Source organism: Phacochoerus africanus, chromosome 2 (assembly GCF_016906955.1).
Source record: "Phacochoerus africanus isolate WHEZ1 chromosome 2, ROS_Pafr_v1, whole genome shotgun sequence".
Taxonomy (NCBI): domain Eukaryota; kingdom Metazoa; phylum Chordata; class Mammalia; order Artiodactyla; family Suidae; genus Phacochoerus; species Phacochoerus africanus.
In genome coordinates, this window is record NC_062545.1 from 58,188,862 (window position 1) to 58,213,774 (window position 24,913).

The window sequence follows — 24,913 nt, forward strand, 5'->3', positions numbered from 1 at the left end:
TCCTAGTCGGATTCATTTCCACTGCGCCACGATGGGAACTCCAATAAAAATTTTTTAAAGGTAAGGAAACAAAAAAAATTATTTAAGAAGCATTGTGTCCCTTTTTGTATACTAAGTCTTTGAGATCCAGTGTGTATTTTACATTCAATGGCACATCTCAGTTTGGACTAGCCACATTTCAAGTGCTCAAAAGTCACCTGTAGCTAGTGGCTACAGTACTGAACAGCACAGGCTAGACTGGGATATGTGATTTCAAAGCATTCTGAAAAAAACCTAAGATCAGGTAAACCCTATAGGGATATGCAGTAATCTTCCTAAATTTTGCTCTTAAAAATGGGAAAATACGCTTCAGACAACTGTATTTTTAACAGCTATTAAGTTCAACACCTATCTCACATCTATTCAGTACTTAAAATGGCAACTGAATAATCTAAGATTCAGTAAGGTGCTATAATTATTAAAAATAAATTTATAAAGTATTTTGTCATTCATTTTACATCCTTTCCAGAGCACTCAGCCAGAGCCTTGCACACTGGAAGTGCTCAGGTTATATTCACAGTGAATGAATAAATGAATGAATGAACAAAACAAGCAAGCAAGCTGGTAGGAAAAAAGTTTAGCCTTCCACCTCACAGCCAGTAATTAATGTGATTACATTAGTGTGGTAACATTTGTTCACAATCATTTATGGATAAAGAAATCAAAACTTCAAGTATCACACTAAGATGGAATTTGGATTTTAAGTCAGTCCTATAAAAGGAGGGGAAACTCTGTTAAATTAAAATTATATCAGAATTGGGCATAAAAATTATTAAAATATCTACAGTACTCTACATTTTATAAAGCCATTTGTAATACATTTCCTTCTTTAAATGACACATATACACCAAATATTGCCTAAGCCAACTCTCAAAGTACAGTTTCTTTGCCTTATTTGCCAAAAGAAAGTGGATCTGGAAATATGTGCTTAAACCAAATAACTCATAGTAACATAGCCTTAAAGAAGATCTTTTATTCATAAGTCTTTTCCCCATTCATTTTTGCCATACAATGAAGCAAATTTTATATCTGATTGTAAGTCATTTAAGAACTTCTTTATTTTGGAATCTTATAACTATCATGTTACGTATTGGGCATCAAAAGAATAAGTGACTAACGACACAAAGGGAAAAGGATGAAATGAATCATGGGTTCCATCTGAACTTCATCAGTTAAAAGGATGAGTAGCAGAATCTTTAAGGAAAAAAAGAGATGAGCTTAAATTAGTCATGGTCTTTTGAGGGGAAAAAGGTAAAACTATTTTACTTGCTTGATCTCAGATCTAGAATCTAAAAGATAAGGGGCAGTGGAGAATAAAATATTCAGACTTCAAAGGTTCCTATAAGGTCAAAATATGGAATACTTAAAGGCAAAAAAAAAAAAGAGCTAAATATAAAATCAAGATATTACGAGGTTTTTTTTATTATTCAAATGTCTCTTCTGACTATCTTAACAGATATTCAGAACCTTAATCCACTCTGGAGATTTTAAAGAGCAAAGAGTAAAAATTTGAAGAAATTAACATAATTTTAAAATAAGTATTTGATCCTATATATTAAAAAAAGAAAAAAATCACCAATATATTTTAGTTGCTATAAGCTGCTCCAGTACATAAGCAACCTAACTTTTACTTTAGGGGAAAAATGGCTAAATCAATTTCAAACTCAAAAACTTGTTTTGCCTTATGCACATATTATATTCAGGCTTTTTTTTTTTTTTTACTTTTTAAAAATTGAGATATGACTGACATATAACACTGTTTGTTTTAGGTGTACAACATAGTGACTCAATATTTGTATGTATATACTGAGAAATGAGCACCAAAATAAGTCCAGTTAACAAATTTATTTTTTCTGCAACACAGGATCTGAGCCATGTCTGTGACCCATACCACAGCTCACGGCAATGGCGGATCCTGAACCTACACAGCGAGGCCAGGGATCAAACACGCAACCTCATGGTTATTAGTTAGATTCGTTTCTGCTGCGCCACAATGGGAACTCCTATTTTTTCTTATTTTGAAGACTTTTAAAATCTACTCTCTTAGCAACTCACAAATATAAAATACAGTATTATTAACTATAGTCACTAGGCGTTTTAAATTAAGTCACATATGAACTGGTAGTTTTCAGGTGAGTATACAGTTTACTAAATAAAATCTGAAATCTTAAGATTACTAAATAAAAACTGAATCTTAAGAATTAGGAAGAGGGATCTTAGAAACATTTAGCCCAATGCCTCTCAAACTTTAACGTGTGAGTCCCCAAGGACACTCTAATAAAATTCAGACTGTGAATCTATAAGTGTGGAGTGGGCCTGAGATTCTGAATTCTAACAAGCTCTAGGTGATGATGATGCTGCCGGTCCAGGAACCATGCACCAGGTACCAAGGCTCCAGTCAAGCCTAAAGGAGATCCCCTAGCTTCTGCTAGGGAATCTCTAGTGACCAGGAGCTGAAACCTCCACCAGGAGACATGGCAGAGATCTGACTTGTGGAGCAACAAAGAAAGTTGGCTTCCTCTTCTAATGATGGAAGATATCCTTTATTTTCCTATAGCTCCTCTTCTCCAAGCTAAACTTCCCTACTTCTATGGGAAGTAGAAGTGGCCAGTTTCCAGATCCCTATACATCTTGATCACAGAGGATGCTCCCTCCATGATCAACATCTTCCTTTCAAAGGTCCCTCGGGATGGGGGTGGGTAGTATTCCATACATGGGACAGCCAGGCCCGTGACTAGGTGAGCAAGAGCATTGTATTACTTAACTGCTCTATGGAAGTGTCACCTTCTTTAATAACCAAAGGCCACACTGCACTGGCAGATCACAATCTTGTAGAGAAATTGGTACCAAGCAGGTGTGCAAATTCTGTACTCAGTTTTTTTTTTTTAACCCAAACGTAGGAATTTACATTTATTCCCATTAAATGTCATCTTGCTACTTTGGGCTTGGCATTTTCTGAGGTAATTTTAAAATAACAGATCAAATCAGAAATATTTTCAGAAAATAACAACTCACAAAATCCATTTGAAAATTTACTATCTAATATGCAGTATGTATACACATATACATAAAAACACATATGGTTAAAAATAATTATGAAAAAGAACATCCTTGGGACCACCGTTTGAGCTGGAAAGTAAAACAACTGTCTGGACCTTGGAAGTTCTAAAGAGTCCTTTCCCCACCACATACCACTCCATTGCCTCTGGAGGTAACCCCTATACTGATTTTTTTTTTTTTTTGGTCTTTTGCCTTTTCTATGGCCACACCCTTGGCATAAGGAGGTTCCCAGGCTAGGGGTCGAATAGGAGCTGTAGCCGCCGGCCTACACCACAGCCACAGCAACATGGGATCCGAGCCACGTCTGCAACCTACACCACAGCTCACAGCAACGCCAGATCCTTGACCCCACTAAGCAAGGCCAGGGATTGAGCCTGAGACCTCATGGTTCCTAGTCACGAGGGGAACTCCTATTGCTTTTTTTTTTTTTTGTCTTTTGTATACTGATTTCGTGTGTATGATAATCATTCTCTCAATTTTCTGTGTTGCTTTAATATTTATATATACAGCCCTAAACTATAATAGGGAAGAACAACTCTGACTCCATATGGGATCTTTTACTTTAACCTTTGTATCCTATTGCTTCTGCTACAAGTTCATCATGAAAGGGAGGTTGCCTATCAGCTTAAATTATACATAACGACCCAACTCTGGGAACTCCGCCTCTCAGGTTATCAGTGTTAAGCTAAAATACCTTTGTTTAGCTCACAAGAAACATCCCCACCAGGCCCAACTATGAATGACTGCAGGCAGGAAGAAATTAACACAGTCCCTCCAGAGGCTGACCAGAACCAGGAAATGCTTGACTTTGCTCTCAGCTGTTTTAGTACAAAAGAAGCCTGAATTCTAACTTGGGTATGAAGGTGCTTTGGGACACTACTCTGCCATCTTCTGGGTCCATGGGCTTTCTGAATAAAGTTGCTATTCCTTGCCCCAAAAAGTCATCTCTTGATTTTCTGGCCTGTCAAGCAGTGAGCAGAGTGAGCGGTGGGAACTTGGTCTCGGTAACAAGCCATATACTTAGTTCTGCATACTTGCGAATTTTCATAAATGGAGTCATTTGTGTACCTAGTCTTCTGTGTCTTGTTTCTTTCATTCAACATTGTGATTTTAGGATTCATCCATATTGATGCATGCATTCTTGGTTGCTTAACAAACACTTTCCTCAACATACAGATAAGGAAAACTGATGGACAGTGAAGTTAAGAAACGTGCCCAAGGTCACAAAATAAGTGGTAGAACCTAATTTTGAACCCTAGCAGAATCTTTGCTCTTAACCACCGAGCAGGTGGCCTCTCCACACCCTCCCATAGGTGATGTTATTAGCTCATGCGCCACTGCCAAATAGTTATTCCAGTGTGTAAATACAGCAAAATGTGTTGATTCAATACAATGTTGATGAGTATTTGGGTTGTTTCCAGTGTTTGCTCTCACAAACAATGTTTCTTTATACATTCCTGTCCCTGTTTCTTGAAGCACATGAGTAAGATTTTTTTTCCTAAAGGTATATCCAGGAGTAAGATTGTGGGGTTGTAAATTAGTAGCAAGGTGAACTATGTTCAGTAATAAACTATTTTCCAGTGTAATTGTATCAAATTATACTCCTACCCACCCCATACAAGAACTTCCATTCATCCACATCCTCACCAACACCAGCTATGTCAGATTTTTAAATGTCTGCCAATCCAGAGACTTATGTATACTGTCACTACGATTTTACTTTGCATACATTTGATCATTAAACTAGCCATTTGGGTTTCTTTTGTGAAGTGCTTGTTTACGTATGTGAAGGTACAGCATCATGTTTCTATTGTGCTGTCCATAGCTTTTTCTTATCGATTCATGTGTTCTTCCCATATGCTGGACCAGTACCATATTTGTCCTATAAATATTGTCCACCACTTTGGGCTTGTTTTCTTACTCTTCATGTTTTAATGAACATAAGTTCTAGTCCCATTTTTTTTTTCAAACCATTAAAAGTAAAGGCCTCTTCATACATTTTAAACTTCTTGTACTATTATAGAAGGATTTCCCAGGTCTGCACTTAGAATCCTTTATAGCCCTCCATTAATTACGTCTTAAGAAGGTCTAATTTGGGAAGTGTCAAGAATGGGACAGTGTACTGACAATGACAGATATGGAACAATAAAGTTGATGAACCTGACATCTATAAAATCTTGAAAGGTACCAGCTAGGGAATTAAGGAGCATTTCAGCAAATCCCACAGTATTTTGAGGATATAAACAAATCCAACTTCTCCTTTTGAAGGCTCTGCTGTCCTTCAGTCTTTGCCAGTTCTCTTTCAAACCAACTCCTTTCTCCCACTTTCCTTTACTACTCATCCTGTCCCTAGATCACGTACTGCTGGGTGCTGTCCTTCAAATACTTCATGCTCATACGTATCATCTCCAAGATGAAACTCCAACTTCCCCACAGACTGGGATCAGGCTGTACAGGGGGACTGTATTCCACACACCACATCCTGAGCCCAACAGAGTCTCCTGCAAAGAGCAAGCCCCTCACTAAGTCATTCTTGATTTGTGCAAGGAGTAATTTTAGGACGAATTCAAAGGACTTCAGGATCAACATACATAACTCATCCATTAGGAAACTCCACAGAATAAAAACATAAATTCATTCGAGAGATAGTGAGTCAAAGTTTAGTGAGAAGAAAACATTGGTGAAAATATATACCTGAAACGGTAGGGTGGGAACAGGTTATAAGGAGGGCTGTGCCAAGGGGTTTAAAGGCTGTGCCAAGGAATTTGGCTTTCCCGAACATTTAACTTGGACTTGCCTGGTAAGAGCCTGACCTGACTTCTCCCTGTGCAAGAGTCAATCTCTTTAATGAGCAGCCCTTTAGGCTCAGACACTTTTCCAGGGCTCTTAGACTTCCACAATGACCAAAGGCCCTGGAGCGGATGTCATAGCGAGAGAGACATATGCAAGGAACACATACGGGAAGCCAGAGAAAGGAAGGAGAGGAGTGGGGTTGGGGCACCTGGGACGGAGGATGAGCCCCGCACCCCACAGGGTCGGGGAAGCCCTCTCTTGGTGGGGGATGGGAAAGAGCCCAAGGCCACAGGGGAGGCCCCCCAGTTCTCCCACCCATCCCCCTGGATCTACAAGGCTGTGTGAACTACTTTAACAGCCAGAAGGCAATGTGCAGGTCCCCCTCCTCTTTCACACTCCGAGTTCTGAGCCTCCTCCTCCCCTTAATGCTCCTCAGCCCCCCTACCTAGATGCATTTCTGACTCCATCAGGATTCTCCAACTCAGGGCTGGTGGCAGTGCTGTCTGCACCTCTTGTCCTCCTTGGGTGACTTCCCTGGGCTTGTCTCCTGCCTGGCTTCTGAAGCTGGGGCCACCCTTAGGCTTTTTCCTGGTTCCTCAGAATCCAGCCTCCTTCCCAGGACGCATTCTTAGATGGCAGCAGGAAGCCAGTTCAGGCTCCCCTTCCAATTTCCTTCTCACCTGGTCCAGTCCTCCCAGAAACCAGCTGCTGGCAGGGATGTCAAAGGGAGCACCCGGGGCCTCTGTGAGCAAGCAGCCAGGGTCGGGGAGGGGAACCGTGTCGGTGCACAGGAGTCCACATGGGTCTGTCCAAGTACAGTGTGAGAAAGGGTGGGGGAGCAGGTGGGAGCAAACAGAATCTATGGAAATCAATGAGAAGAGGGGAGTGTTCACATAGAGAAAGAAATGCAAAGACTTGCCAAGAGAGGGAAAGAAGAAGAGGCCCAGAAAGGAACCTTTACTGGGTACCAAGACACATGAGTAAAAACAGTAACTGCAAGGTATAAGTGCTCAAAATCCAAAAGGCTGAGAAGATGGCAGGAAACAACAGAAAGCCATCTAAAATCATGTGTGGGATTTCCCTTGTGGCACAGTGGGTCTGTAGGGGCTTGGGTTGCTGCTGCAGCGTGGGTTCGATCCCTGGCCCAGGAGCTTCCACAATGCCGAGGGTGGGGCCGAAAAAGAAAAATAAATAAATACATAAAGGGCATAGAAAAGATGCCCATTCCAAAAAAAAAAGTGTGAAAGAGGCAAGATGGACACAAATTTTCTACTAATAAAATTCCCCCTTTGCCCTTCCCTTTAAAGCATTTCTTTCCCAAATCAAGGCTAACACGTAGCCAGCAAGCACTAGAGCCACCAACTCTGGTAGCTAGGAAACACACGATGGAACATTTCTAAAGATGAAGTGTTTAGGGAGTTTCCATCGTGGCGCAGCGGAAACAAATCCGACTAGGAACCATGAAGTTGCAGGTTCCATCCCTGGCCTCGCTCAGTGGGTTAAGGATCCAGCGTTGCTGTGAGCTGTGGTGTAGGTCGCAGATGCAGCTCAGATCTGGCAATGCTCTGGCTGTGGTGTAGGCTGGCAACTACAGTCCCAATTAGATCCCTAGCCTGGGAACCTCCAGATGTCACGGGTGCGGCCCTAAAAAGACAAAAGACAAAAAATAAATTAAAAAAAAAAAACAAAGATGAAGTGTTTAGAAAGAAATGAACTGTATACACGTACATGTAGGTGCTGGTCTTGCAGACTAGAAATTTAGTTGCTTTCACTACAGAAGGTGAAAAGGAAAGGCTCTTGGGTAAGACCTTTGTGGTTCAGGACTAAGATAGTGATCGCTGAGGGTCTGGCCAAACTGCAGGCAAAACAAACCAAGACGAAGCAACAAAACAAGAACACTCCCACAAAGAGATGCAAATAGATGGGCTGCAACACAGATATAACCTAGACTCCCTGTGATGCTCAGGTGGCCCTCAGCCGTGGAAATGGGGCAGCACCCTCTTTCCTGTGATAACTGTTCCTTCTCTACTTGGGCTGTTTCCTCTGACTTGTCTTTTCTATCACCCTTCCTCCTGGAATCCTCTGACAATGACTCACATGGCAATAGGCTAGTCAGCAGGACCGCAGCCCCCCACAATAGACACTGTGTAGGAGGCAGGCGGTGTGGCCGACCAGAGTCTAGCCCAATTTTTCCCTTTCTCTGTTCAAGGAGGATTTGCTTTTCAGCCACATTTCCCTCAAAACACAGCCCCGACAGGAGATGCTTAGCGCACAGATTTCTAAAGCATGAAATGATCTGAATTTGGTGATTTGGTCATAACGAAACTAAAAACAGTAAGATGAGAAAACAAGAGTGTGATCATCACACCTACAAAAAACAACTTTATACTTGGGTGAAATCAAGAGATCAGAAAAAAAAAAGCTCAAACTAATATTTTCCAACCTTTCACTAACAGCTAGGGCTAAAAAACCACATGTTTTGAAGGTCTTGCACTGTGTTATTATTAGAAGTCACAATTCTATTGATACTGATGAGTCATTTGTATCGGCGGAAACCAAGAACTTCCATCAACATCATGTTACACACAGTCACTGTGGCTTGGCTCTTTCTTTATTACTGGTCAAAGCTGCTTCAGAATGCTTATTGAAGCTAAAAAAAAAAAAGAAGAAGAAGAAGAAGAAGAAAGAAAGAAAAAGAAAAAAGAAAAAGAAAAAGGAGGCAACCTAAGAAGAAGAAGAAAGAAAGAAAGAAAAAGAAAAAGAAGAAAAAGGAGGCAACCTCCCCAGGGCTGTGCAAAGCATCCTTTTCCCCAGCCCATCTCACTCTAATCATCCTTCTCCAGAGAGTTTAGGATGATCTGATCAACATGTATCTACAAGAGGAAGTTTATTTGTAAACCTCAAAAAAGTAACATTTTCACTTTCTGAGGAACATAAGCGACACTGAGTTCCAAAAACAAACAGCGAAACCATTTCTGAAAACACATGCCAGCTTTAAAAGGACCTGAGGTCAGGTTTGGGTTTTGTTCCGTTTTGTTTTTTCACCTTAATAACATGCAACGGATAGAAACAAAAAGTGTCATCATTTAAGGACCTGAACCTCACACAACAATGTGGGGTTGGCCGCTGAGCACCCTGTGCCTGCTGCCCTGCTCCGGGCACACGCGCCCCACTCATGCAAGGAGAAGTAGGTCAGGTCCAGGTCACATCAGGAAAGCCTAAGTTAAATGTTCGGGAAACTTCCCTCTGGTGCTGAGGAGGAAATAACAGCAGAGCTCCTTTCCCTTATTCTCATCCCCATTCCCTTCTCCCCAGGAAGAGTCCCAGAAAATTTTTAAAAGGAAGGAAAAATGGGTTTTCTTGAGGGCTTCCCAGAAATACTGTGATTCTTAAGCCGTCTCTGCAAAGGCAGAAATATGCCCAATTTTCTACCCTGCAACCAAAGGTGGTGTTTGGCTGCTGGGGGGAGAAGGGAACCCAGCCCGGTGGTGATCCCAGATCTGAAAATAGCCTCCCGGGCGGCTAACTGGCCGAGGTACCCTCCAAGGTGGCGCTGGTGCTGTGGGCAGATACAGTGGGGCCAGCTGAGGGCTGTAACAGCTGCATGAGTCAGCACTCACTTCGGGTAGGAAACTGCTGACAAGCTGAGTCACTCGCGCAGACAGAAGGTGCACACACCTACCCGGCAGAAACAAAAACAAGGTACATGCAAATTGGCAAACAGGAACCTCTCTCCCCTTGCAGTTCCTATTTTCCAAGGTTAAACCCCCAATAGACATAATCTACGGTTATTAATAGTAGTCACAACCAACAATAATAAATAGTGGTAATAAACAACTCACTCTCGGTGTTGTGATGTGTGCAACAGCTGCATTCAAATCTCACGAGCCAGTTAATTTTAACCGGTTTTCATTTTAACAGGATTTAACTGCTTTTCCTCCCTTCTGAAAAAAATCAAAATAGTTGCCCTATCGACCACAAAAACTGGTAACAGACAAGCACAGTTCCTGTTTTTCAGAGGGTACTTACTTTCAAACCCACAATATCGAGATGCTTAACATCAGTGGAAATTTTAAATGTATTGTTTGATGTGGGAGCTGCAGCCTGTACATGAATTCAGATCCCACAAATGTTCTGGAGGAATCACATCTCAGGCCGGGTCCTATATGTCTTTCATCTCTCTTCTCTCATTTAACACCAGATTCAAAAATCTACAGGAAAATGGGTTGTCTGGAACCCAGAACACATTTTCCCATAGAAAGAACACCATGTTCAGGGTACTCCATGAAAGCTGCCTCGAAGTTAAAATAGGAGCGAGAGGTTAAATGTGCAGTTTAAAAAGAGAAAATAACACTGTAATAGTTCAAAAGCCAATTAAAAGCTAAAGAAAACACTCTCGATTGACTGCGTGTGAGGAAACATCTAATTAGAGGAAGGTGAGGGGACAGCTTTCTAAATGAGACTTTGGGACGGTCTAGTTTCACTCTGGTTCTCTAATATGACTTAAACGGCTAATTTCACTTTAAAATGCATGATGTTCTCTTTGGCATAACATCACTAGGAAAACCTTCGTCAGTAGTGAGAACTGATTTTTTATTTTTATTTTAAATTTTTAAAATTTTTTTATTTTTTTGCCCTGAAAAAACTGATCCAGGGTTAGAAGAGAAAAAAGAAAAGAAGAAGGGCTACAAAGACGGGGGTACCAGAGAGGGGAACAGAAAGAAAGGGAGTCAGAGAGAGAGGAAGGCACAGAGGCATAACAGAGCACAGAGGAAAAGTAGGAATTAGGGAGAGGTTCCCCCACTAAGTGCACTCCCAGTGAGGGGGGATCCTCCTCACCCCGCTGCTCAGTGATCTGACCTACAGCAAAAGAAGGAGAGGCCGGCACGACAGTTCTACAGACTAGCACTAGATGGCGCCATCAACTCAACATAGCATGGTTGCTGGGGGTGTTTGCGTGAGGCAGGGGTAGAAGGGAAGGAAGGTCAGACTCTTCACAACTGGGTATGTGCACAGGCAACACTTCTATCTAAAAGGAGCTTGGTTTCATTAATCAATCAACCTTTCAAATGTCCAAATGTCACCACCAACAGTGCTAAGAGCATGGGTGGGTCATGCCAATTTTGAAATAAACTCAGCTCAATTTTTATCAATAAAACTGTGGGGTGCAGAGGCGAATGAATGAAATTCATTGGTTTTTTTTTTTTCCCTTCCAAAATTCAGCATTTAAGGGTAATAGAGTATTTCAGGTTCACTGCTACCGACTAACTGACAAAAATTACAGATCAAGTGGTTTTCCCCTGAAGATCTGTTTAAATGTCAAATAACACCATCTTGCTACCCAGGTTTATGCCATCAGATCCAGTCTGGCAAAAGAAAGGTGATGCTCGCCGACTAATGTCGTATCACATTAAAAAGCATCTGCCCTCCACATTTTTAATACTACAGTGCTTTTTATGCTCCAATCTTCTTGTCTATATTCTCTGTCCCCAGGGCTGGATTTATTAACAAGCCTCTCTTCACTCATAAATTTCCTGCCATCAGGAAATGTTACCAGTGTATGAAATTCTACTAGTCCCATCTCTAAGACTGTACTTCTTTGGCTTTGTCTAAGCTGATGCTTCAGAAAGAAGTCATGCACTAGGTATGCTCAGTTATACCCCAGTAAAACTGTTTTCATAAAATCCTTTTTTGAGGTTGGCTTTGAAAGGGAAGGAGGGAACTGGTTAACAGAGGAAGAAGTCAGGACAGAAAGGGGACTCTGGGAGGACTGAGAGAAAGCCTTGCCTGGCTTCTTTAAAAGTGCAGCAAGGAAGATCTCCTGATGCTGATCTCCCCAAGGAGATACATAAAAAGCAAGGGTTAATTCTAAGTATGTCTGCATTTTCCTCTTGCTGAATGGGTAATAATATCTTTTATAGTTAATTTCATTTTTTCACAGTTTGACTCTTCAGGGCTCAATCATTTGCATAATATGGAATCTTGAACCTGTATAGATGGTTCTACAAATCAATGCGAGTAATTCTCGTACTAAATCAGCAGCTTTAATTTAAGCTCATCATTGTTTGCATAGAAATCTTTATGCACTCATCTGCTTGATTTTTTTAATCACTTAAAACCTCCAACAGTGACACACTAAGCATCTCCCCATTTAGCCATCTCCAAAATCTGAACTAAATACTGAAAAATAAGCACAGTACATTGATATGCTTGATCGTTTCCCAAATTGAGCTTCAAGCATATGCTTAATGTTCCAGCAGCTCCAAAGATAATGCCGCTGGACTAAAGACAACAACCTGGACATCCAGCCCAGGGCTGAGCTGAGTCAGCATTCTAAACTATGACCCTGCAAACTCCGGGTAATCAGGGTCACTGCCAAACCAACTGCCTGGCACAGTACTTTAAAACCATTCAAATCTCCTGTTGAAAGTTGCAACATGCTAATCTGGCAAGATAATCTCTTCCTGAAATTGACTAGAATGAGAGCAAAGGTTACCTGCTTTTATCTGTTACTAGTAGCTAATATTTCTAATTAGGAGCTCTAATGGAATTGGTTCTGAATGAAATTCTTCCTCTTCAGTAGAGTAATCTACCTATTACAGGAATTCACCTTTTCCTACCTCATCCAACAACAACAATAGCAAAAGCTAAAAACAAATTCTTCACAGGGTAGGAGCATGAGTTACAAGGAAAACCCTTGGAACAGAGTCAGGGGATTCATGTTTTTACATCTAATTCTTTCTTTGTCTTTACGTGTCATCATTTCCACACTCTGATCCCCAGATGGACACTTAGAACTGAGGAATGCAATTATTAGAAAGTGAGTCACATGATGAAAGAGTTGAAAAATTATTTTCCAATCTTATCTTTCAGACAGATGTCACTAAAATATGCAATATTGAGAGTGCGATGGCCTATATTTCCACTTCTGAGAACTGACAGCAAAAAGGGAGAGGGGGTGTGGAATAGCATGGTGTTCTAGCCTCAGACAAGTTCTAGTCTTAGACACCTAGTTTCCAATCCTAGCTCTGCCACACATTAGCTGGGTGACATCTGTGCCTCTGCTTCTAATGATCAAACCTGCCTCTGGGTGGTTATAGGGATTAAACAAGTTAATGTGAATAATGCACATATGAAGTTCCCAACAGTTTAGCTATGATCAGAGAAAAAGAAAACAGAGGACTTTCAGTAAAGTCAACTTGTTTTAAACAGACACTGCCCACACTCCTAAACTGTATTAAGAATAATCATCTAAATAATCACCCTCAGGCTCTAGAGGCTACAGACCCTCTAGCTCTGGGATAAGCAGGAGCTGACAAGTTGGATTCACATTTTCCCTAAAGACCCTTGCCCAGGGCCCACACATATCAGCCAACTGGGAGGGCACGACTGTGTAGCTTCCAATTATTCGAACACTGCCCAAATGACCCTAAGGGTGTTCAAAATGAGAATGCAAACTAGCATTTTTCCCAAGTGGAAATGAACATTTTCTTGGCAATTAACCATTCTGTTTGCATCAGGTTCTGAAGACACAGGTAAATAAATCAATTCTGGACTCTGTATACAGGAACCGTTGCCAAAATGGTCCTGCAGGTTCTATCATGGTTTATGCAATACTCCAAAGGGCCACAGATAGTAGTGAATTAATAGGTCTGAGAGACTAGAGGGAAAGAGCCAGCCCCAGGTTTCAGATGGGCCCTGATGGCAGCTCACCTGGGGAGGGCTGCTCTCCCTCCTCCCAACAGGTCAACCCCCCACCACCACCCTGCATTATATCGTCTAGTGCCTAGAACACTCTTTCTTCACAGAACTTGCCCTAAGTCATCTGCTGCTGTCTGAGAAATGTCATTCCTCCCTCCAGATGGGGTGTTGGTGAAGGCGGGGCCAGGACCAGCTCACTCCCCACCGGCACCATGCTCCCCTCGCGCCATGCCTGCCGCCGAAGAAACACTCAGGATATGTTTGTTTAGTGAATGAATGAGGTGTCTGCCTCTAAAGAATAGCATTTCTGGATGCCTGGCCCATTTTTACAGCTTCCATGAGCTCCTATTGCTTAGGAGCATCCAGGATAGGAGGCAAATAAAAACTGCCGGCAACCTGTGGATACTGGGCGATGAAGCAAACTTGCTGAGCAGCATCTTCGCTTTGCTTCCCTACTTCTAAGGACAGGAATAACCACACGGGGCTCTCCCGGCTCTAAACTCCAATGTGAAAGTCCAAGCTTTCTCTGGGTTAGACTTGGGGAGTCCCCAGGAAACTCCTGAAGCATCCCCAGAGAGCAGCAGGGGAGAGACAAAAGGATGGCACAAGACTGGAGCTGACATGGGGCTTGGAAACTTCAAAAGCTTTCCTCTGCAACTAACCTGGGGTTTGTCCACATGCTGGCTGCAGGCTCAGGAACAAATGGAGCCGACCACGGGCAGGATAGGAGAGCTGGAAAGTGGAGGATTTAAATGCTTGGGGAAGGAGAAGATGAAAGCTGACACAAGCAGGAGAGGGAAGGGGCAGCCAGGCGGCCGCTTACAGGGGCATCAAGCGCCGTCGTGTCCTACAGCCATCAGGGGAGAAACAAAGAGGTCGGGGAGGAAAATGACACAGCTCGGAACCAGAGGCCAATTTATTATCGGGCTAAGGAACAAAAGAGGAGTTCACCAGGGGAATATGCTGGAGAAGGGGTGATTATGAGGTCACTGGGGAAGACTGAGAGACATTTTGGCTGTAATTCCAATGACTAGGATGAACAAGTACGTGAAATGCTTTCAGATTGGGCAGGTTTGTTATTTCAGGAAAAACTGCTCAAGGAAAAACAAAAGGCAAAAATCCTGCCTGATGTGTGAAGCTGCCATGAGTAGGACAAGGTTCGATTTCCAAATTCTTTAGGAAAGAAGTGATTCTGAGGAGATATCCAGCTTTAGGAAACCTGAGTAAGTAGTAGGCTGATGGAGAGAGTAGGTTTTAGTATTTGGTGGACCAACATTTGAAATGAATGAATGAGTGAATGAGTAAAAGAGAGAGAGGAAGAAAGAAAGAAAGAAAAAGAAAGGGAGGGAAGAAAGGAGGGAAGAAAGGAAAGAAGGAAGAAAGAAAGGAAAGGAAAGAAAGAAAAAGAAAGAAAGAGAAAGAGAACGAAAGAAAGAAAAGAAGGAAGGAAAGGGAGAAAAGTCAAAGCAAAAACCTTGAATTGACAAAGAAAGAACTGCTTTTCTATTAAATATCATCCAAGACTCCCCCAACCCCAAAAAATGAGATGAGGAATATTTCTGGCAATCTGAGTTCAAAAAATGTTGAGTTCACAGCAGGTTCCAGTTCAGGCTTGAACAATTAGTAAATATTAACATACAATTTTAAAATGGGACAGGAATGGGTCATTCACGACACAGGAGCGTCACTCCCAAGGCCTTGGTGCTGCTGTCCCAAAAGCACTTTGGCTCTGCCAAAAGCTTCTTATCTCCTTCAGAGTAAGGCCAATTTTTGCAACCTGATTTCTGAACTGCTAGTGCCTCTGATAGGGTCATATGCCCCTGGAACTTCTCCCACATCCAGACAGGGAAGGGGGGGCAGGTGCGGTGTTTGCTGTCTGAATCCAAGATTTTGGCAGTGTTGCCTCTTGCATTGTTCTCTGTTCCTTCTATGTGAGGGGAGAGACTGGGTTCTCTGTATGCTATGACCCCGAATCCATGCCCAGTCTTTGACTCAGGGTTGGATTGCGTATATAGGACAGGAAAATAACCTTTAGACAGTCAGGACAACGCACACTGCGTCCTGATGAAATTCTTTCCAACACAGAACAAGAACTTCCTCTTCTGTAGAATGGGCACAAGGCCTGCTTCATAGGGTTGCCTTGAGGAGTTGAGATTATGTGCAGGGAAAGCGGTTCACACTATTTCTGGCACGTGGTGAACGTGTTCAATAAATCACAGCTGTTGTTTTGGTGGCTGTTCTCAAAGGTCAGCTTGTCATGGAGGTCCTTGAGGCATTCAACAAGCCATATGACCCTATCTGGTCAACAACTAAATAAAGGGCAAGTGGACCAAAAGCAATGGATTATTTACCTGCAGGGGATTACATGGTGCCCTTGGTATTCATTACCTGGCCTTTCAGATTGTCTTCTGTTAAAAGAGAAAGCTATCAGTCCCCGAATGGGACTCAGTGCTGATTTCGTTTGATTTAGAGTTTAGTTCTTTTTGCATTTTTCAATTTTCCCTATCGCTGTTAAGCTACTCACTTGGTGGAGACTCACAAATCATTTACTACGTACCAGATCTTTAGAAAATAACCAAACACAGAAATATTAAACAATAAGATGTTTTCGTTCACTCAGTAGTGGGAGCCAGGCAGCCTGCAGGCCAGCTCTAGCGCTTACAATGTTCCCACCCAGTGCTTAAAAAATGTTTCAACAAATACTTAAATATGAGGGGATTCCACACTAAAATCCCAGTCTCCACGTCGCTTGGAAAAGTCAGACGATGTGGCGACACAAAGCCAGTATTCCCACCCATTCCTGCCTGGAAACAGTCGACGACAAGGAGTAGAGACTTGGTAGTGGTTGCCTGCCATTCGCGCTGTAATACCAGTGAGAAATGAAAATGAGGGGCCCCCTGTTCGAGAATTATTAAGGCTTTCAAGAAGACAACGGCAGATGAAACCACGAGTGAGGTCCTTTGAGAGGAGGAGGGGCCCTGTGCAACCACGCAGGTCACATGTCCACGAAGAAACTGGCCCTGCTCTCTAACCCCTCAGCCAAACAGGAAGGGCATTTATTTATCTGAGTATAAGCCAACATTTACAAGAAGCCAGACACTGTACCCCTTGAAATCTGAAGAACACAAAAAGTAGGGCAGTAGTGCCCAGCAGTGCTGAGCAAGAGAACCTCTAGAATCTCTCTCCACCCTTGTTAAGGCTGGATCCACACCAGAGACACTAAGCATGAGTTAATCCAAGTAAAATTAAATTGCTCGCAACAATACAGATTGGCCTGAGCCCTTTTGTTGGCATCACAGGAACCTCAATCACAAATTCTGAGGAACGGCTCACAAGCGCTAATGAATAAGTCCTGTTGGCTGTGCAGACAGTGGGCTCAGAAGTGAAGGGCTGGCCTACGAGAGATTTGAACGTGAACCTGACCATCTGGCTCTCTGTGACTCACTTTGATCACAGACATGAATTGCAACAAATTGAAGAGCACATGGCTAGAGTTAATTGTCTCATCTGTAATCTGAACCTACTTTTAGGCAGTTATTATTACCCTCTATCAGGTGGAGACGTTTCCCACCATCACTGCAGAGCGCATTTTTCTGATGAACTGTAATGGGTCATTAAATTCCATATCTGGATAACAATACTTTGCATTTATGCAGTACCTTTCATCCAGGGATTTCAAGGTAGTGTGCAAATAATTAAGCCCCTCACACAGCAGCCAGAGGTAAGTGACTGGAAGAGACTTGCCTGAAGACACTAAGTCAAAGGCATCATTCAAGAGAAAGAAAATAAATGGCTTCCTCCCAGCCACTAGAATACTAAAAAGTCACTGGAAGGCGGGGGGGGGTCCCTGATTTCCACCCCACCCCCTGTCCCTTTCTACCTTATTCCTTCTTCTCTTCCCCAGACCCTCACATGCACCATACAAAGAACTGACAAGTAGCTAAGAGGCATGCATATAATTTAGCTATGAGCTCTCACACACACATGTATGAGGAGAATGTTCTTCCATGTAATCCTGGCATATACAACATGAACTGACATTTCAATCCACCTGCAGAACTGACAGGTACCAGAAGAATTAACACATTTATGATTACCAAATGGCAAACATAAAGCCTTCCAAAATCCACAATGAAAGTATTACTTGGCACAAATAAAGTACGTTCGAACAGAAGTATTTTATTCCATGATTATGTTTCTATTTCTGCCCCCCCCCATTTGGATAATATTCAAGTTTTAGGAACAGCAAATAGGACGGAAGTGGGCAGTCGATTCATTGCTTAAAGCAGAACACTGGAAGGGAAAGCCATTTCAGCCACCCAAAGTTTTGTGGTGAAATTATCAACTCCCCCCCAAATTGAATTTATAATGGAAATGCTGACAGACCTTTCACGGGAGCGGTGTGAATGCAACACTGTTATTTAGCAATCTCGCCTACAGACTAAAGACTTAATTCTAACAAGATGTCACTTTGACTCACGTTTATTATTACCTGGAAGAATGAAAAACGCCGTTTACTCTGGAGCTGTGAGCTGCGGGAGCACCAGGGTGGGGCAATGTCACAGTTTAGGCAAGATGCCGCTGCCTTACCAAAATAGCCTCTCTACCCAAGGAGCCTTTCCCCGCACAGCTTCTTTCATGTCAGCCAGAGCCTTCGCAGCTCGACATGCCTTTCCTACATGTTACATTTTAATGATCTGAGAAAACCGTTATCAGAGTTAACATCTCTAATTTTACTCTAAACAGACAAAAGCAAAATATCTCATTAGGCAGCATCTCCGCCAAGGTTCCCACTAGGCAGGAAGGGATTTTTTTTTTTAATCTAAAGTAATTACCCTTTTTAGTTAAGTACATTCAACAGATGAAATTTACACAGAGAGTGAGAGACTACAGCACTAGACAGCGAAGGTGAAAACCCAGGAACGCCGCGTCTCGCTACCCGCTGAGTGTGCAGCTCAGTCGGGGGTGGGGCGCCCTGGTCCCTCTTGTTTCCCAGGGGCCATGGGTGGCGGCGACGGCGGTGACGGGACACGCATACTGTGAGGCGCTCCTTCTCCGGCCACAGACAAAATCATCCCACAGCGGCTGCGCCAGAACTTCCCGCAAGTTATCAAACTCGCCTACACGTGAGAGTGGGCTGGGGATACCCGGCGCACCCACGACCCCCGAAATCAGGGGTGCGCGGCCCCTTTCACACACAGACACCCGGCCCTGCGCGCTTCCTCCCACGGTCAAGTTCCTGCAAATCCTCGCCCAGACCGAGGTCGCCGAGATGCTCACTCGAGTCCCCTCTCGCGGGCAGCTGGGGTAGTCCAGGAGCGCCGCCCGCCTCCCATGACCCACCGGGTATGAGAAGGAGAACTGCGAACCCCCAGAGGACACGCCGGCGGGGTGGGGGTACGTGGAGAAGTGTCCCCGGGATAAACTCCTCTCCTAGGTGGAGCTTCTGGGGTCTGAAGACTGAAGTGTGGGCAGGGAGAAGAGGGTGTGCGTTGCACTTTGATTTCGTGCAGAATCTTGGAAGGAGAGAGGTGCAAGATCTCCCTCTCTGAAGGCATGAGCCCCTCGGCCTGAGTTCCCCGGGACGCATTCCAATAACCCGTGGTCGTTGGCTAGTAGGGATTCCACCCAGCGAGCAGCCCAAGGTCTGTGCCAAGAGCCCCCAGTCTGCCTCTTCCCGGGACCTTAAACTTGGGCTTTGATACCCGGCTAGTCGTGGTGGTCCTAGCTACCCGGCAACGACTGACAGCTGAGCGCAAAGCGTAGCGGAGCAGCCCGGGGCGCGGACGCCGCGGACAGGCAGGAGGCCGCCCGGCCTGGCACGGCGATCGCGGGCTGGGGGCCGGGGCGCCCGGGCCTCGCGGGGCCGGGAGCAGGGCCGTGGGTCTGACAACTGCTCCGGCTCGCGCGGACGCGCGCCTCCCTTCAACCCGCCCTCCCCACGCCTGACTTATTACCCTCTGCTCCTCCTCCCCCTGCTGTTCCAAAATACCCGTCGACGCGAGCAAAATACAATGCCTCCTCTCCCGCCGTAAACAGCCAGGCGAGAGAGCGCACAGTCGCCTCTGCGCGTCCACCGGCTCGGCTCCCACCCCCTTCCCGTTCCTAGAAAATGCCATAAAAGCGGGCAGGGCGCTCGACGGGCGGCTGCGCTCCGGGCGGCCGCGGTTCCCTTCCCGCGCCGCTTCCCCATGTCTCCCCTCCTGCCCCGCGCGCCCGCTCCCCCCGCCAACTTGCCCCACCGCCCCGCCCGCCCGCCGCCGCCGGGGCCCGGGACCCGCGGCCGGGGACTCACCTCAACAGAGAACTTTGCGTCCTTTTCCGCCTCCTCTTCCCCGCGTCCTCCTAGCCCGCAGCCCCCTCCCGGCGGTCCGCGGATCGGGGGTCACCGAAAGCTCGCGGAGAGGACGCGCATCACATGGCAGCTCGTTCCCAGCCCCCCGAGTATGCCGAGAAGGGGGAGGGGAAGGGTCGAGGGAGGCCGGGGAGAAAGCGAGAGCCCGGCGGCAGCGGGAGTGGGCAGGCGGGGTGGGCGAGGGCGGCGGCGGGCGCTCGCGTTAGCGCTGCTGCGACCGCAGCCCGGGCGTGCACGGCCGCTGCTGCTGCTGCTGCTTAGGCGGCGGCTGCTCGGCGCTGTTTGCTCCGCGCGGCGCGGCTCGCGCTCTCCCCGGAACGCCCACACTCTCAATCGCTACATTGTTGACATTCGGCGCTGACGTCACCCGCTCCCCATTCACAATAACTTTACGGGAGCCGGGCAGCGCACCTCCCCGGCCGCTGGGGCGCCGTACGCCCGGCGACTAGCGTAAGCCACTCCGCGAATGGCGCTCTCTGGGCTGGGGCGGGGGACAGGGGGCGGGAGCGCGCTCGGCCTGCTCGCGGGAGGGGGCGCGCCTCACGCCGCCGGCGCAGCTCTCCCCGCTTTGTGCGGCAGAACCACCGAGAGAGCCCCCTGCTCCGGGCCCGGCTGGCCGCCTGTCTCGGTCGGGCCTTGCCCGGGACTCACCGGAACCTTGAAAGGCCAGGGCTGGGGGCCGCTGGGGTGGGAGCAGTGGGGAGAACTGGTGTGGCACGTGGGGAGGTGGGCAGAGCCCAGGGCACTACGCGCAGGAAGCGGAGCCAGACCTCGAGACCTGGGATTCCGGGGTTGTCTAGCGTTTCCCAGGAGGGGCAGAAAAAGATGCTCCATGGGCTCCACCAAGCTGACCGGTCCCCCTCTTGGGAGGGGGTGGGGCGAGCAAGAGTAGCTTCTGACCCAACATTGATGTTGACGTTGGAATCCTTTCCAGAAGGGCCTCAGCCTACCCCACCGAGGGAGCCTCTAAGCCCCCACGCTAGGGTTTTAAAAGGGGTGCAAGCAATTGCGAAGCTCACTGTAAAGCCTACGTCTGAGCTGCAGCCCCAGCCCCTACAGGGTTCCAACCACCCCCTGTCTCCCATTCCAGAGGCTGCCCGGCGCTGCCGCTGCACTTTAAGGCCATCGTGTGGCTGCCCTGTCAGAAGAAAGCTCGATGGTGGTTAGGGTTTTACAGAAAGTAATTAGGACTTAGACTGAAGGAACATTTGCAATAAAAGAAGGTTGTGTTAGCGCAGTGCTGGTGCCTGCAACTTTACTCCTGCCAAGGCCAAGAAATTCTGCCACGTTTCCCTGAGCACCTATAACTTGGCCCCCTTGTGTACCAGCAGTATTCCATATTATTACATGTGGTGCTGATTTTTAATGAATATTATAAAACTTTGGCTCGCTCTACTGAGAGAAAGATCATAAATCCCCCTGTAAAATGGGCACTGGCATATGCTGAGGAAGCAGCGAAGCGTTGCCCTGGGAGTCTTGTGATATCAGCCAAAGTGTTGCTCTGAACCACCTTCGTTTGAGGGCAGAGTTTTAAAAGGCCCCATTTTGAACGTCTGCTTGGAAGGCTAAGCCATAGCTGAAAGGAAGCAGAAGGGGCCAAAGTAATTTTTCTAACAGAGTTGCAGTGCCTCGTCGTGTGTTCTTCTGTTAGCCTCTCCAGTTTTCAGATGAAGAGAAGTCTCAGAACTGGGAGCCATCCTCCATCTCTTGACTTTGGGTCTGATGCCCCTTTTGACAAATCACCTTGCTTCCAATGTCCCTGACTGGCCTCAGGGCAAGGGCAGAGAGTACTGATGATCCCTGGTCTGCCCTGGAGGAGCCATTTCTTATCATCTTACGAACAGTGATGTTTCTGCATTCCTCGTTCTTGTAAGCACGTGGTGTCTATGAGATAACTTTACACATTTTGGTAGTACCAAGAAATGTTTTTCTCACAAGAGCCAGGCCTGAGAAGATCCCTGTGAGGTGGAATTCATTCATTTCTTTTTAAGCAGGCCACAGCCTCCCAGCTGTGAAAGGAGTCGGGTGTTTCAATCAGTGTGGGGTGTGGAGCGGAGTGGGGTGGATGGGGTTACTGCTGTAGGCTGATCTTGCCACCTTGCTTCTGGTCCCAGATGGATACAACAACAGCTATTAATTGTCATTTCAATTAGTCTACTTGCCACAGACTGGAGCTTCCTAGTTTGAAATTGTCAAGTATGAGATGGGTCAGCAATTAGAGATGAAAAAAAAAGGAATGCAACTCTGACAGGTTGTGTCGTTTAAAGAAGTTGAACTAGAACTAGTTGACCTCTAGGGTCACGTTGAGTACTGCAATCAGCTGCCTCTGTTGCTGTCAATGAGACAAAAATCTCTGCCTTTGAGGAGCTGGAAGTCTGATGGGGAGTTTGTTATTTCATTTTCAAAGTTAGAAGCAGGTAAATTTGAATTAAAGCCTATAGAGCATACTCAGAATTATATGAAATTAGGATGGTAAATCAAGAATTGGACTCTTTTTTACCAGAACTGCTGCAGAGGTCAAGCTGTGGATGGCTTGAACGTTTGCTGGCCCTTCGCCGAGTCTGCAGTGCTGCTCTGGGCACTTCAGGCATTTACAATGTGAAACAGATGCAGGTCTTTCCCTCTGTATATTCATGGTGGTAACTTGAGTAGAGGTCAGTTTATTTCCTATGCCTGCAACATTCAACCTTTCCTGATATACTTTTTTTTCCTACATAATTAGATGTGTGTGCTGGTCCAGGATATGATTTCCAGGGACAATAATTTGTACCAAAGCATTGACGTTAATAAATGTTATTCCTATAAATCTCCTCAATGTTATAAAATAAAATAGGAAAGATTAAGATACACAGGAAGCAAAAGGATGAACACAGAAAGACAGAAGAAAGAAGAGCAGTTCTTAAGTCTTTGATGTGTCTCTCTCTCCAGCACCCTCTTATAGGATCTGACAATATTGAGAGGATACACTTGTTTTTCTTAGGCAGAATTTGGCAGAGTTTGAAACATGGTACCTTGAATAAGACATAGTAGGGCAAGTTAACATCAACGAGAGAGATGGAGTGAGATGTTTAGAGGGAGAATACTAAAGCCAGAAGGAGCCAACATACTGAGGGAAGTTCTGTTAGGAAGAAAGTCTGAGTTCTACTCACTGGGAAAATTCCTCAGAATTATAACTAAGGTTTATTATTTCAAAACCAGATGTTTTGAAGTATATCTGAACCATAAAGCCTCAGCTCAGTACTGTACAGGTGACACCTGGGAGAACTGATGAAATCCGAAGAGCTTTGAGTGGGGTTCTGTTCAACAATAGTTGAGCCACCTATATGTGCAGGGCCTATTCTACAAGCTGGTATGCAGAACGCTCATTCTAGTGATGAGACTGGGATGGAGGAGGGAGGAGAGACAGACAATGAACCATGAATATATATATTACATTTATATAACATATATATATATATATAAAATATCTGGAAGTGAAGAGTGCAATGAAAGCAAATAAAATAGGTAAAGTAGCTCAGGAGTGCTAGGGATGGGACTATTCTTAGGGTGACTGGGTCAGGGAAGGTGTCCCTGATGAGAAGACTTTTGACCAGAGATATGAATTAAGTGAGGAAGTGAGCTCTGCAGCAATTTGGGGAAAAGCTTTTCTGAGATAGAGCCACGCAGGTGCAAAGGTCCTGAGGTAGGGTGGACGTGGCGTGTTCCAGGGATAGCAAAGAGGCCACTGGGCCTGATGCAGAAGAGCAGGAAGAAGTGTAGCAGGAGATGATGCCAGAGGGCCTAGCCAGTAGGTTCTTAGTTGAGGTGAAATGTACAGGGGTTTCTGCAGAGAGAGGATACGACCTGGTCTTGACTTCTAAAAGATCATTCTGTTTGCTGAGTGAAGTGAAGGACAAGTGTGGGAGCACAAAGGCCAGTTAGGAGGCCATCGAGCTAGGCTAAGAGTGAGGTGATGGTAATTTGGACTGTGATGATAGCTGAAAATGGAATCTAGATAGACCGTCAAAGTAAACCAGACGGGATTTATTGATGATTCAACTGTGGGATGTGAGAGAAAGAGGAGTCAAAGGAAATTCTAGACTTTGGCACGAATCGCTGATTAATGAAGATTCCATTTCGTGAGATGAGGAAGGCTGCGTGAGGAGCAGGTACGAGGGGAAAGTTCAAGTGTTTGCATTAGGAAAAAGTAAACTTCAGACGTCTGTCACCATCTAAGTGGAAAGAAACATTAAATAGTCAGTTAAACATGAGAATTGAGACTTCAGGTGAGAGGTCTAGACTAGAGATGGAAATCTGTGTGTCATCGGCATAGAGAATCTGATAAACATGGGTGGAGAAAAGAGAAGCGGTCTAAGGACGAGATCTGGGGCATGCCAACATTTGGAGGTCAGAAGATGAAGAAAATGAAGATCTGACCAAGGTGGCTGAGAAACAGCATCAATGAGCAAGAAGGGGAGAGGAGAGTGTTGAATCTTAAAGCCAAGTGAAGAGAATGTTTTGAGATGCAGGAGGTGATCAGTTGTGACAGTGCCGCTGATAGGTCTTATTGCTAACATATCGTTGACCCTCAATGACCTGAAGAGCACAGGAGTCTTTGCCAAAGGGATATGGCAGGGCCTTGCCCTGGCTGGAGAGGATTTGAGAGAGAGTGGGAGGAGAGGTAGGTAGTAGAGGCAATGGGTGTGGACCACTCACTAGAGGAACTTTGCTGTGAAAGACAAAATGGAGAAATGCGTAGAGGGCAATGGGAGAAACCAGAGCTCCTTGATGAGAATAAGCCAGTGAGGGGGGAAACCATTGAAGCCAAGGGGAGGGGGTAACTTCTGGAGTGAAGTTATTGAGCCAGGTGTGGCGGGTTCATCCCCAGCAAGAGGAGAGAAGGCAGCTCAGGTGGAGTTGCTTGGGGAGCTTGGAATGGGGTGCTGGGAGATGCCAGGAGTCCTTGTCTGAGTGATTCTGTTTTCT

The 24,913-nt window shown here is 45.3% G+C and overlaps 1 protein-coding gene across 2 annotated transcripts in view; it reads right to left on the minus strand.

The window, feature by feature from the left end:
* Positions 1-20,248, minus strand: part of BACH2 (BTB domain and CNC homolog 2) — a 383,728-nt gene extending 363,480 nt beyond the window's left edge. For both annotated transcript variants that reach the window (XM_047761189.1, XM_047761197.1), the window contains exon 1: positions 19,889-20,248. The gene's annotated coding sequence lies outside the window, so the exon portion shown is untranslated. The remainder of the gene's footprint in view (positions 1-19,888) is intronic.
* Between the last annotated feature and the right edge of the window lie 4,665 nt (positions 20,249-24,913).